Raw genomic sequence first — 15,141 nt, 5'->3', positions numbered from 1 at the left:
TGTAGTATAATCACTCATACTGTATAGTACTGTGAGGGTTCTAGTTCTCATCAACATGTATAGTATAATCACTCATACTGAGGGTTCTAGTTCTCATCAACATGTATAGTATAATCACTCATACTGTACAGTACTGTGAGGTTCTAGTTCTCATCAACATGTATAGTATAATCACTCATACTGTACAGTACTGTGAGGGTTCTAGTTCATCAACATGTATAATATAATCACTCATACTGTGAGGGTTCTAGTTCTCATCAACATGTATAATATAATCACTCATACTGTGAGGGTTCTAGTTCTCATCAACATGTATAATATAATCACTCATACTGTGAGGGTTCTAGTTCTCATCAACATGTATAATATAATCACTCATACTGTATAGTACTGTGAGGGTTCTAGTTCTCATCAACATGTGTAGTATAATCACTCATACTGTATAGTACTGTGAGGGTTCTAGTTCTCATCAACATGTATAGTATAATCACTCATACTGTGAGGGTTCTAGTTCTCATCAACATGTATAATATAATCACTCATACTGTATAGTACTGTGAGGGTTCTAGTTCTCATCAACATGTATAATATAATCACTCATACTGTATAGTACTGTGAGGGTTCTAGTTCTCATCAACATGTATAGTATAATCACTCATACTGTGAGGGTTCTAGTTCTCATCAACATGTATAATATAATCACTCATACTGTATAGTACTGTGAGGGTTCTAGTTCTCATCAACATGTATAATATAATCACTCATACTGTGAGGGTTCTAGTTCTCATCAACATGTATAGTATAATCACTCATACTGTGAGGGTTCTAGTTCTCATCAACATGTATAGTATAATCACTCATACTGTGAGGGTTCTAGTTCTCATCAACATGTATAGTATAATCACTCATACTGTGAGGGTTCTAGTTCTCATCAACATGTATAGTATAATCACTCATACTGTGAGGGTTCTAGTTCTCATCAACATGTATAGTATAATCACTCATACTGTGAGGGTTCTAGTTCTCATCAACATGTATAGTATAATCACTCATACTGTGAGGGTTCTAGTTCTTCATCAACATGTATAGTATAATCACTCATACTGTGAGGGTTCTAGTTCTCATCAACATGTATAGTATAATCACTCATATTGTGAGGGTTCTAGTTCTCATCAACATGTATAATCACTCATATTGTGAGGGTTCTAGTTCTCATCAACATGTATAGTATAATCACTCATATTGTGAGGGTTCTAGTTCTCATCAACATGTATAGTATAATCACTCATATTGTGAGGGTTCTAGTTCTCATCAACATGTATAGTATAATCACTCATACTGTGAGGGTTCTAGTTCTCATCAACATGTATAGTATAATCACTCATATTGTGAGGGTTCTAGTTCTCATCAACATGTATAGTATAAACACTCATACTGTGAGGGTTCTAGTTCTCATCAACATGTATAGTATAATCACCATACTGTGAGGGTTCTAGTTCTCATCAACATGTATAGTATAATCACTCATACTGTGAGGGCTCCTAGTTCTCATCAACATGTATAGTATAATCACTCATACTGTGAGGGTTCTAGTTCTCATCAACATGTATAGTATAATCACTCATATTGTGAGGGTTCTAGTTCTCATCAACATGTATAGTATAATCACTCATACTGTGAGGGTTCTAGTTCTCATCAACATGTATAGTATAATCACTCATACTGTGAGGGTTCTAGTTCTCATCAACATGTATAGTATTATCACTCATACTGTGAGGGTTCTAGTTCTCATCAACATGTATAGTATAATCACTCATACTGTGAGGGTTCTAGTTCTCATCAACATGTATAGTATAATCACCATACTGTGAGGGTTCTAGTTCTCATCAACATGTATAGTATAAATCACTCATACTGTGAGGGTTCTAGTTCTCATCAACATGTATAGTATAATCACTCATACTGTGAGGGTTCTAGTTCTCATCAACATGTATAGTATAATCACTCATATTGTGAGGGTTCTAGTTCTCATCAACATGTATAGTATAATCACTCATATTGTGAGGGTTCTAGTTCTCATCAACATGTATAGTATAATCACTCATATTGTGAGGGTTCTTGTTCTCATCAACATGTATAGTATAATCACTCATATTGTGAGGGTTCTAGTTCTCATCAACATGTATAGTATAATCACTCATACTGTGAGGGTTCTAGTTCTCATCAACATGTATAGTATAATCACTCATACTGTGAGGGTTCTAGTTCTCATCAACATGTATAGTATAATCACTCATATTGTGAGGGTTCTAGTTCTCATCAACATGTATAGTATAATCACTCATATTGTGAGGGTTCTAGTTCTCATCAACATGTATAGTATAATCACTCATATTGTGAGGGTTCTAGTTCTCATCAACATGTATAGTATAATCACTCATATTGTGAGGGTTCTAGTTTTCATCAACATGTATAGTATAATCACTCATACTGTGAGGGTTCTAGTTCTCATCAACATGTATAGTATAATCACTCATATTGTGAGGGTTCTAGTTCTTTCATCAACATGTATAGTATAATCACTCATACTGTGAGGGTTCTAGTTCTCATCAACATGTATAGTATAATCACTCATACTGTGAGGGTTCTAGTTCTCATCAACATGTATAGTATAATCACTCATACTGTGAGGGTTCTAGTTCTCATCAACATGTATAGTATAATCACTCATACTGTGAGGGTTCTAGTTCTCATCAACATGTATAGTATAATCACTCATATTGTGAGGGTTCTAGTTCTCATCAACATGTGTAGTATAATCACTCATACTGTACAGTACTGTGAGGGTTCTAGTTCTCATCAACATGTATAGTATAATCACTCATATTGTGAGGGTTCTAGTTCTCATCAACATGTGTAGTATAATCACTCATACTGTACAGTACTGTGAGGGTTCTAGTTCTCATCAACATGTATAATATAATCACTCATACTGTACAGTACTGTGAGGGTTCTAGTTCTCATCAACATGTATAGTATAATGACTCATACTGTACAGAACTGTGAGGGTTCTAGTTCTCATCAACATGTATAGTATAATCACTCATACTGTACAATACTGTGAGGGTTCTAGTTCTCATCAACATGTATCGTATAATCACTCATATTGTGAGGGTTCTAGTTCTCATCAACATGTATAGTATAATCACTCATACTGTGAGGGTTCTAGTTCTCATCAACATGTATAGTATAATGACTCATACTGTACAGAACTGTGAGGGTTCTAGTTCTCATCAACATGTATAGTATAACACTCATACTGTACAATACTGTGAGGGTTCTAGTTCTCATCAACATGTATAGTATAACACTCATACTGTACAATACTGTGAGGGTTCTAGTTCTCATCAACATGTATAGTATAATGACTCATACTGTACAGAACTGTGAGGGTTCTAGTTCTCATCAACATGTATAGTATAATCACTCATACTGTACAATACTGTGAGGGTTCTAGTTCTCATCAACATGTATAGTATAATCACTCATATTGTGAGGGTTCTAGTTCTCATCAACATGTATGGTATAATGACTCATACTGTACAGAACTGTGAGGGTTCTAGTTCTCATCAACATGTATAGTATAATCACTCATACTGTACAATACTGTGAGGGTTCTAGTTCTCATCAACATGTATAGTATAATCACTCATATTGTGAGGGTTCTAGTTCTCATCAACATGTATAGTATAATCACTCATATTGTGAGGGTTCTAGTTCTCATCAACATGTATAGTATAATCACTCATATTGTGAGGGTTCTAGTTCTCATCAACATGTATAGTATAATGACTCATACTGTACAGAACTGTGAGGGTTCTAGTTCTCATCAACATGTATAGTATAACACTCATACTGTACAATACTGTGAGGGTTCTAGTTCTCATCAACATGTATAGTATAACACTCATACTGTACAATACTGTGAGGGTTCTAGTTCTCATCAACATGTATAGTATAATGACTCATACTGTACAGAACTGTGAGGGTTCTAGTTCTCATCAACATGTATAGTATAATCACTCATACTGTACAATACTGTGAGGGTTCTAGTTCTCATCAACATGTATAGTATAATCACTCATATTGTGAGGGTTCTAGTTCTCATCAACATGTATGGTATAATGACTCATACTGTACAGAACTGTGAGGGTTCTAGTTCTCATCAACATGTATAGTATAATCACTCATACTGTACAATACTGTGAGGGTTCTAGTTCTCATCAACATGTATAGTATAATCACTCATATTGTGAGGGTTCTAGTTCTCATCAACATGTATAGTATAATCACTCATATTGTGAGGGTTCTAGTTCTCATCAACATGTATAGTATAATCACTCATACTGTGAGGGTTCTAGTTCTCATCAACATGTATAGTATAATCACTCATATTGTGAGGGTTCTAGTTCTCATCAACATGTATAGTATAATCACTCATACTGTACAGAACTGTGAGGGTTCTAGTTCTCATCAACATGTATAGTATAATCACTCATACTGTGAGGGTTCTAGTTCTCATCAACATGTATAGTATAATCACTCATATTGTGAGGGTTCTAGTTCTCATCAACATGTGTAGTATAATCACTCATACTGTACAGTACTGTGAGGGTTCTAGTTCTCATCAACATGTATAGTATAATCACTCATACTGTACAGTACTGTGAGGGTTCTAGTTCTCCCTCTCTCCTGCATTTGGCGACAAGTTCTCATCAACATCACATCTTATGTCTTCTCTGGCGATGCATCTTGGGAAGTATATTCTGGAATGTCTAATCCAACCCTGGCAGTCTTCAGGAGAAGTGTCGCCACACCCCCTGCATTCATATTATCCAGTAAGGACATCTGGTCATGTGGATGGTGGTCATAAACCTTCCACCTCCACGCAGAGAACAACTCCTCTATGTGGTTTAGGAAGGGGGAGTATGGAGGCAGGAATAGTACTGCCATCCTGGGATGTGCAGCAAACCAGTCTGTGACTGCAGCAGAGTGGTGGAAGGCCACGTTATCCCACACAACAACGAAGGCAGAGCAGCAGAATGGTGGAAGGCCACGTTATCCCACACAACAACGAAGGCAGAGTGGTGGAAGGCCACGTTATCCCACACAACAACGAAGGCAGAGTGGTGGAAGGCCACGTTATCCCACACAACAACGAAGGCAGAGCAGCAGAATGGTGGAAGGCCACGCTATCCCACACAACAACGAAGGCAGAGTGGTGGAAGGCCACATGATCCCACACAACAACGAAGGCAGAGTGGTGGAAGGCCACATGATCCCACACAACAACGAAGGCAGAGTGGTGGAAGGCCACGTTATCCCACACAACAACGAAGGCAGAGTGGTGGAAGGCCACGTTATCCCACACAACAACGAAGGCAGAGTGGTGGAAGGCCACGTTATTCAACACAACAACGAAGGCAGAGTGGTGGAAGGCCACGTTATCCAACACAACAACGAAGGCAGAGTGGTGGAAGGCCACGTTATCCCACACAACAACGAAGGCAGAGTGGTGGAAGGCCACGTTATCCTACACAACAATGAAGGCAGAGTGGTGGAAGGCCACGTTATCCCACACAACAACGGGCAGAGTGGTGGAAGGCCACATGATCCCACACAACAACGAAGGCAGAGTGGTGGAAGGCCATGATCCCACACAACAACGAAGGCAGAGTGGTGGAAGGCCACATGATCCCACACAACAACGAAGGCAGAGTGGTGGAAGGCCACATGATCCCACACAACAACGAAGGCAGAGTGGTGGAAGGCCACGTTATCCCACACAACAACGAAGGCAGAGTGGTGGAAGGCCACGTTATCCCACACAACAACGAAGGCAGAGCAGCAGAATGGTGGAAGGCCACGTTGTCCCACACAACAACGAAGGCAGAGCAGCAGAATGGTGGAAGGCCACGTTGTCCCACACAACAACGAAGGCAGAGCAGCAGAATGGTGGAAGGCCAATAAAGCTTATCCCACACAACAACGAAGGCAGAGCAGCAGAATGGTGGAAGGCCACGTTATCCCACACAACAACGAAGGCAGAGTGGTGGAAGGCCACGTTATCCCACACAACAACGAAGGTAGAGTGGTGGAAGGCCACGTTATCCCACACAACAACGAAGGCAGAGCAGCAGAGTGGTGGAAGGCCACGTTATCCCACACAACAACGAAGGCAGAGTGGTGGAAGGCCACGTTATCCCACACAACAACGAAGGCAGAGCAGCAGAGTGGTGGAAGGCCACGTTATCCCACACAACAACGAAGGCAGAGTGGTGGAAGGCCACGTTATCCCACACAACAACGAAGGCAGAGTGGTGGAAGGCCACGTTATCCCACACAACAACGAAGGCAGTGCAGCAGAGTGGTGGAAGGCCACGTTATCCCACACAACAACGAAGGCAGAGTGGTGGAAGGCCACATGATCCCACACAACAACGAAGGCAGAGTGGTGGAAGGCCACATGATCCCACACAACAACGAAGGCAGAGTGGTGGAAGGCCACATGATCCCACACAACAACGAAGGCAGAGTGGTGGAAGGCCACGTTATCCCACACAACAACGAAGGCAGTGCAGCAGAGTGGTGGAAGGCCACGTTATCCCACACAACAACGAAGGCAGAGTGGTGGAAGGCCACATGATCCCACACAACAACGAAGGCAGAGTGGTGGAAGGCCACATGATCCCACACAACAACGAAGGCAGTGCAGCAGAGTGGTGGAAGGCCACATGATCCCACACAACAACGAAGGCAGTGCAGCAGAGTGGTGGAAGGCCACATGATCCCACACAACAACGAAGGCAGTGCAGCAGAGTGGTGGAAGGCCACATGATCCCACACAACAACGAATGCAGTGCAGCAGAGTGGTGGAAGGCCACGTTATCCCACACAACAACGAAGGCAGAGTGGTGGAAGGCCACGTTATCCCCCACAACAACGAAGGCAGAGTGGTGGAAGGCCACGTTATCCCACACAACAACGAAGGCAGAGTGGTGGAAGGCCACGTGATCCAACACAACAACGAAGGCAGAGTGGTGGAAGGCCACGTAATCCCACACAACAACGAAGGCAGAGTGGTGGAAGGCCACGTTATCCCACACAACAACGAAGGCAGAGTGGTGGAAGGCCACGTTATCCCACACAACAACGAAGGCAGAATGGTGGAAGGCCACGTTATCCCACACAACAACGAAGGCAGAGTGGTGGAAGGCCACATGATCCCACACAACAACGAAGGCAGAGCAGCAGAGTGGTGGAAGGCCACATGATCCCACACAACAACGAAGGCAGAGTGGTGGAAGGCCACATGATCCCACACAACAACGAAGGCAGAGTGGTGGAAGGCCACATGATCCCACACAACAACGAAGGCAGAGCAGCAGAGTGGTGGAAGGCCACATGATCCCACACAACAACGAAGGCAGTGCAGCAGAGTGGTGGAAGGCCACATGATCCCACACAACAACGAAGGCAGAGTGGTGGAAGTCCACATGATCCCACACAACAACGAAGGCAGAGTGGTGGAAGGCCACATGATCCCACACAACAACTAAGGCAGAGCAGCAGAGTGGTGGAAGGCCACATGATCCCACAACAACGAAGGCAGAGTGGTGGAAGGCCACATGATCCACAACAACGAAGGCAGTGACCACGTTATCCCACAAACAACGAAGGCAGTGCAGCAGAGTGGAAGGCCACATGATCCCACAACAACGAAGGCAGTGCAGCAGAGTAAGGCCACGTTATCCCACACAACAACGAAGGCAGAGCAGCAGAGTGGTGGAAGGCCACGTATCCCACACAACAACGAAGGCAGAGTTGTGGAAGGCCACGTTATCCAACACAACAACAAAGGCAGAGTGGTGGAAGGCCACGTTATCCCACACAACAACGAAGGCAGAGTGGTGGAAGGCCACATGATCCCACACAACAACGAAGGCAGAGTGGTGGAAGGCCACATGATCCTACACAACAACGAAGGCAGAGCAGCAGAGTGGTGGAAGGCCACGTTATCCCACACAACAACGAAGGCAGTGTGGAGTACTCACATTCCCAACAGTGATATTGTCGTTGAGCTGACCGTACTCACATTCCCAACAGGGATATTGTCGTTGGGCTGACCGTACTCACATTCCCAACAGTGATATTATCGTTGTGCTGACCGTACTCACATTCCCAACAGGGATATTGTCTGCCAACACTCTGTCCCGAATTTCCTGCAGTTTCATTGCATTGTTGCCACTACCATGTCAACAGTGGCCATTTCCTGCGTATCTGATAACATTCTGCCTCTCCTTCCTGTGTGAGGCAACCTTGATCCTACTGAAAAACACAAAACAATCAATATATTTCAACTTGTCAGAACATGTAAAAATGTGAACATACTTTTAATATGTAGTTCAATTATCATTGACGGATGCAAATCTCACCTGTTGTTTTGCTGGAAAATGTGTACTATTATTGATGCAACTGTTGAACGCTGCAGATTTCGTTGCACCCTTAAACCGGCCTCTCAAAGAGAGACCATGGTTTACAACTGTCACGTTCTGACCTTAGTTCCTTTGTTTTTGTCTTTGTTTTAGTATGGTCAGGGCATGAGTTGGGGTGGGCAGTCTATGTTTGTTTTTCTATGTGTGTTTTTTTGAGTTTGGCCTAAGTATGGTTCTCAATCAGAGGCAGGTGTCGTTAGTTGTCCCTGATTGAGAATCATACTTAGGGTAGCCTGGGTTTCACTGTTGGTTTGTGGGTGTTTGTTTCCGTGTGAGTGTTTGGGTCACACGGTACTGTTCGGTTATTCACGTCATCGTTTATTGTTTTGTTTCAGTGTTCATTTGTCTTTATTAAAATCATCATGAACACTTACCACGCTGCGCTTTGGTCCGATCCTTACTCCTCCTCAGAAGAGGAAGACAACCCTTACAACAACATGGTCAATAATTGTGGCCCTTATCTCATCAGAGACCAGCGCTCTTGGTCTCCCTCTCCTTTGTCCTCCATTCTTCCTCTCCCTGCCACTCTTCTTTCCCCCACCAACCTGTCTTCCTTGATCCATGGCTCCAAACTAAATCATTCTGAAGTCGTCCTCTTTTGTCTGTTTGGTAACGAGACTAAAAACAGGACACTTGGGTCGGCTTTTCTGCTGAAACTGCAATCAGCTGTGTTTGGAATGATTAAATATTCTGCTGGATTTTCGATATGTTTCAGTCTGGTTACTGCAGAAATGCACGACATTTGCCATCATTCTGTTTTGAATGTGTTTTTAACAGTTTTGCAAACAATGTGTTAGCATTTGAAAACATGTGCTGCAAATATATAGTTTAGCAGGTGGTGGAGTATGAATGAGAAAATAGTTTGAATTTCAGAGAATGTGGTCATTGAATGCATTTTGTGTGAAAGGAATTAAAATGATTCACGGTTTGGTACACATACACTTCTGTTTCGCTGACTGTGTGAAGAATTTTGACAGTGTGACATGTTAGCAATTGAAAAAAAACGAACTATTTTTCTTTTACAATAGTGTACAGAGTAGTTCCAGTATTGTGTTTTAGTCTGAATCTCCACCCAATAAGGCCCTACAGTACACATTACTTAACAGTGACTTGACTCTGTTGTTCTGCTATATACAATAATTCCCACACTCTCTATCTCAAGAACACAAATATTCTCATTCCACTGTAAACACTCCCCGGCTTCTGAGGCGCACACAGCCGATACCTCACATGTGTACACCAGACCCCGTCCCTAAGCCAACTTCGGAGGAAAGGGGAGGCAGTCATTTGGAAATGTTTTTGCAAAATGAGGAAAGTTGAATCTGTGTTTATTTACAACTCACGTCCCTGGACGTCAGAGATGAGCGATGGAGAGGGGATCTTCTACGGTGGTCCCTCTAGGGGGTCTTTGATCTGCTTCCGTGCGTTTCGATCTAGTGAAACGAGAGCACCTGCCCACCTGTGGGTTTGATCAACTCTGAAACCCAGGTCCACTGACCTCTGTGTGAAGAGATATGGGGTGCTGCTCACACATGTGGGGTACATCTGAATGGGGTTGTGTCTGTCTGTCTGTCTGTCTGTCTGTCTGTCTGTCTCTCTGTCTCTGTCTGTCTGTCTGTCTGTGACTCAGAGAGGGATTAGATAACTGTTCTAGTGAAAACTGTCTGATGGTCTTTTGACATTGGGTTTTATAGAGTGATATAAACTCTGGAAGGAAGGGCCACACATCCATCCAATCGTCAACTCCTGTCAGTCCACCAATCATTGCTGGAAAGCCTATTGTAACTGTACTTTCGACCCATGTGGATATCTTCATGTGTTTTAACCCATCAGCCATTTCTCATGTTGATAATCCTCACTTACTGTGTTTCCTACCACAGGGAGAAACTGGAGTTCAGGGATTCCCAGGCTTGCCAGGAGATCCTGGTCCCAAAGGAGACAAGGTGCAACATCACATACTGTCTAATCTCCTTCACTGCTGCAGACGGTATATGACCTTCTAGTGTCCTACAGCTTTTAGCTCCACTATCGATGAATAGTTCAGCGGTGCTCTACTTTATTGCAAATGTTTTGCTCTGACCCAAACATCAACATCAAGGGCTGGGCGATTATCACATCAAGGGCTGGCGATTAACACATCAAGGGCTGGCGATTAATTACATCAAGGGCTGGCGACACTACATCAAGGATTACGGTCAATTACATCAAGGGTTGGCGATTAATTACATCAAGGGCTGGCGATTAATTACATCATGTGGCGATTAATTACATCAAGGTCTGGCGATTAATTACATCAGGGGCTGCTATCAATTACATCAAGGGCTGGCGATCAATTACATCAAGGGCTGGCGATCAATTACATCATGGGCTGGCGATCAATTACATCATGGGCTGGCGACAATTACATCAAGGGCTGGCGATTAATTACATCAAGGGCTGGCGATTAATTACGCTGCGCTGGCGATTAATTACGCTTGGATTGGCAATCAATTACGTCAAGGGTTGGCGATTAATTACATCAAGGATTAAAGCGATCACCACATCAAGGGCTGGCGATTAATTACATCAAGGGCTGGCGACATCATAATTTATCAAGGGCTGGCGATTAATTACATCAAGGGCTGGCGATTAATTACATCAGGCTGGCGATTAATTACATCAGGGGCTGGCGACAATTACATCAAGGGCTGGCGATTAATTACATCAAGGGCTGGCGACAATTACGTCAAGGGCTGGCGACATTACGTCATGATTGGGCAATCAATTACGTCAAGGGTTGGCGACACTTACATCAAGGGCTGGCGACACACATATCAAGGGCTGGGCGACAATTACATCAAGGGCTGGCGATTAATTACATCAAGGGCTGGCGATTAATTACATCAGGGCTGGCGATTAATTACATCAGGGCTGACGATCAATTACATCAAGGGCTGGCGATCAATTACATCAAGGGCTGGCGATTAATTACATCAAGGGCTGGCGATTATTTACATCCGGTGTGTTAGTGCTGGGCCAGAACTAAAATGTGCATTATCCAACAAGGGTCTCCCAGGATTGGATTAAGAAACACTGTTGTACTTGGTTGTTGTGTTTGACCCTGGATTGTGTTTGTTTGTTGACCCCTGAAGGGTGATTCTGGAGTGGGCAAACCTGGTCCCCCGGACCTCCTGGACCACCGGGTAGACCCAACTCATCCAGATCCCCGGTATGTAGTGTGGAATGAACCACACCGATGTGAATAGATGGATGGAAGAATTATTTGGAAGATTGATTTGGTTGTTTTCGTTGAGTCACCAGTTAATTCATTCATTGTAAGCGTATGTGGTTTCCAGGATGGTGTGGACGGCTCAGGCTTTGAGTACTTTGACGGAGACACAGAGATTATGACAGTGAGTGGTCATCCTTTTCAAATCTCTAGAATCCACCTGCTGCTGTTCTGCTCTCTGACTATAGCCACAAACACCATTTGGGTACACATAAATTAGCATACGCACTTATGCGTTATGACATATGTATCGTGTTATTTTGTTAGCGTTAATGCTATTGATTTATTTTCTTCATCCAGGGTCCACCTGGTCCTCCAGGGCTTCCTGGGCCCCCAGGTTCATCTGAGGGCCTCTCTGCGTCCCCTGGGGCTCCCGGGGAAAACGGGAAGGATGGAGAGATGGGTAAACCTGGACTGCCTGTGAGTCACCAAACACATCACTGAAACTTCATCAAATCCAATTTTATTCGTCACATGCGCCAAAATCAACAGGTTACAGTGAAATGCCGAAGACAACAGGTATAGACCTAACAGTGAAATGCTGAATACAACAGGTATAGACGTTACAGTGAAATGCTGAATACAACAGGTGTAGACGTTACAGTGAAATGTTGAATACAACAGGTATAGACGTAACAGTGAAATGCTGAATACAACAGGTATAGACGTTACAGTGAAATGTTGAATGCAACAGGTGTAGACGTTACAGTGAAATGTTGAATACAACAGGTGTAGACGTTACAGTGAAATGCCAAATACAACAGGTGTAGAAGTTACAGTGAAATGTTGAATACAACAGGTGTAGACGTTACAGTGAAATGCTGAATACAACAGGTGTAGACGTAACAGTGAAATGCCGAATACAACAGGTGTAGACGTTACAGTGAAATGTTGAATACAACAGGTGTAGACGTTACAGTGAAATGCCGAATACAACAGGTGTAGACGTTACAGTGAAATGCTGAATACAACAGGTGTAGACGTTACAGTGAAATGCTGAATACAACAGGTGTAGACGTAACAGTGAAATGCCGAATACAACAGGTGTAGAAGTTACAGTGAAATGCTGAATACAACAGGTGTAGACGTTACAGTGAAATGTTGAATACAACAGGTATAGACGTAACAGTGAAATGCCGAATACAACAGGTGTAGACGTTACAGTGAAATGTTGAATACAACAGGTGTAGACGTTACAGTGAAATGTTGAATACAACAGGTATAGACGTTACAGTGAAATGTTGAATACAACAGGTGTAGACGTTACAGTGAAATGCTGAAACATATTGTGTAGACGTTACAGTGAAATGCTTACCACAAGGTATTACTTAATGGGGTATTATATTCTGTCCTATCAGAGGCCTATAAGGCAGATGGGGCTGGTGAAGTGTGTGTGTGTGTGTGTGTGTGTGTGTGTGTGTGTGTGTGTGTGTGTGTGTGTGTGTGTGTGTGTGTGTGTGTGTGTGTGTGTGTGTGTGTGTGTGTGTGTGTGTGTGTGTGTGTGTGTGTGTGTGTGTGTGTGTGCTTTGCAAATTCATTTCTTATAACAAAGCGTTGCAAGATAATCAAAATAGTTAATCCCCCAGGTGTCTGCCTGATAATCAAGATAATTAATCCCCCAGGTGTCTGCCTGATAATCAAAATAATTAATCCCCCAGGTTAATAATTAAACCCCCAGGTGTCTGCCTGGTAAACAAAATAATTAATCCCCCAGGTTAATAATTAATCCCCCAGGTGTCTGCCTGGTAATCAAAATAATTAATCCCCCAGGTTAATAATTAAACCCCCAGGTGTCTGCCTGATAATCAAAATAATTAATCCCCCAGGTTAATAATTAAACCCCCAGGTGTCTGCCAGATAATCAAAATAATTAATCCCCCAGGTGTCTGCCTGATAATCAAAATAGTTAATCCTCCAGGTGTCTGCCTGATAATCAAAATAGTTAATCCTCCAGGTGTCTGCCTGATAATCAAAATAGTTAATCCTCCAGGTGTCTGCCTGATAATCAAAATAGTTAATCCTCCAGGTGTCTGCCTGATAATCAAAATAGTTAATCCTCCAGGTGTCTGCCTGATAAACAAAATAGTTAATCCTCCAGGTGTCTGCCTGATAATCAAAATAATTAATCACCCAGGTTAATAATGGATCCCCCAGGTTAATAATTAAACCCCCCAGGTCTCTGCCTGATAATCAAAATAATGAAACCCCCAGGTTAATAATAATTCCACCAGGTTAATAATAATTCCCCCAGGTTAATAATGAATCCCCCAGGTTAATAGTTAATCCCCCAGGTTAATAATGAATCCCCCAGGTTAATAGTTAATCCCCCAGGTTAATAATGAATCCCCAGGTTAATAAATAAATAGTTAATCCCCCAGGTTAATAATGAATTAATCCCCCAGGTTAATAATGAATCCCCAGGTTAATCCCCCAGGTTAATAATGAATCCCCCAGGTTAATAATAAATCCCCCAGGTTAATAATGAATCCCCCAGGTTAATAATGAATCCCCAGGTTAATCCCCAGGTTAACAGGTTAATAATGAATCCCCAGGTTAATCCCAGGTTAATCCCCCAGGTTAATAGTTAATCCCTTAATAATGTAACAGGTTAATAATGAATCCCCCAGGTTAATCCCCCAGGTTAATAATGAATCCCCCAGGTTAATCCCCAGGTTAATAGTTAATCTCCCAGGTTAATAGTTAATCCCCAGGTTAACTCTCAGGTTAATAATGAATCCCCAGGTTAATAATGAATCCCCCCCAGGTTAATCCCCCAGGTTAATAAATCCCCAGGTTATCCCCCAGGTTAATAGTTAATCCCCAGGTTAATGAATCCTAGGTTAAGAACTCTGTGTTAATCCCCAGTTAATCCCCAGGTTAATAATAGTTAAATCCCCAGGTTAATCCCCCAGGTTAATAATGAGATCCCCCAGGTTAATCCCCCAGGTTAATAATCCCAGGTTAATCCCCCAGGTTAATAATGAATCCCCAGGTTAATCGTTAATCCCCAGGTTAATAATGAATCCTCTAGGTTAACTCCCAGGTTAATAATGAATCCCCAGGTTAATCCCTTGTGGTTAATAATAACTCCAGGTTACTGAAGAATCCCCCAGGTTAATAATGAATCCCCCAGGTTAATAGTTAATCTCCCAGGTTAATAATACCCCCAGGTTAATAGTTAATCCCCAGGTTAATAATGAATCCCCAGGTTAACCCCCAGGTTAATAATGAATCCCCCAGGTTAATCCCCCTGAGGTTACAATGAATTCCCAGGTTAATAGTTAATCCCCAGGTTAATCCCCCAGGTTAATAATGAAT

At 42.6% G+C, this 15,141-nt stretch overlaps 1 long non-coding RNA gene across 1 annotated transcript; it reads left to right on the top strand.

The window, feature by feature from the left end:
• The first annotated feature begins 11,714 nt into the window (after positions 1-11,714).
• LOC135537267 (uncharacterized) lies at positions 11,715-12,238 on the top strand. The gene is made up of 3 exons (XR_010455188.1): positions 11,715-11,763; positions 11,891-11,947; positions 12,124-12,238. It is a non-coding gene; the product is annotated as an uncharacterized LOC135537267 (long non-coding RNA).
• The last annotated feature ends 2,903 nt before the right edge of the window (positions 12,239-15,141 follow it).

The sequence above is a fragment of the Oncorhynchus masou genome, unplaced genomic scaffold, assembly GCF_036934945.1.
Source record: "Oncorhynchus masou masou isolate Uvic2021 unplaced genomic scaffold, UVic_Omas_1.1 unplaced_scaffold_7359, whole genome shotgun sequence".
Taxonomy (NCBI): Eukaryota; Metazoa; Chordata; class Actinopteri; order Salmoniformes; family Salmonidae; genus Oncorhynchus; species Oncorhynchus masou.
Note: the sequence above shows the minus strand (reverse complement) of the source record. Positions and strands in the feature narration are given on the sequence as shown.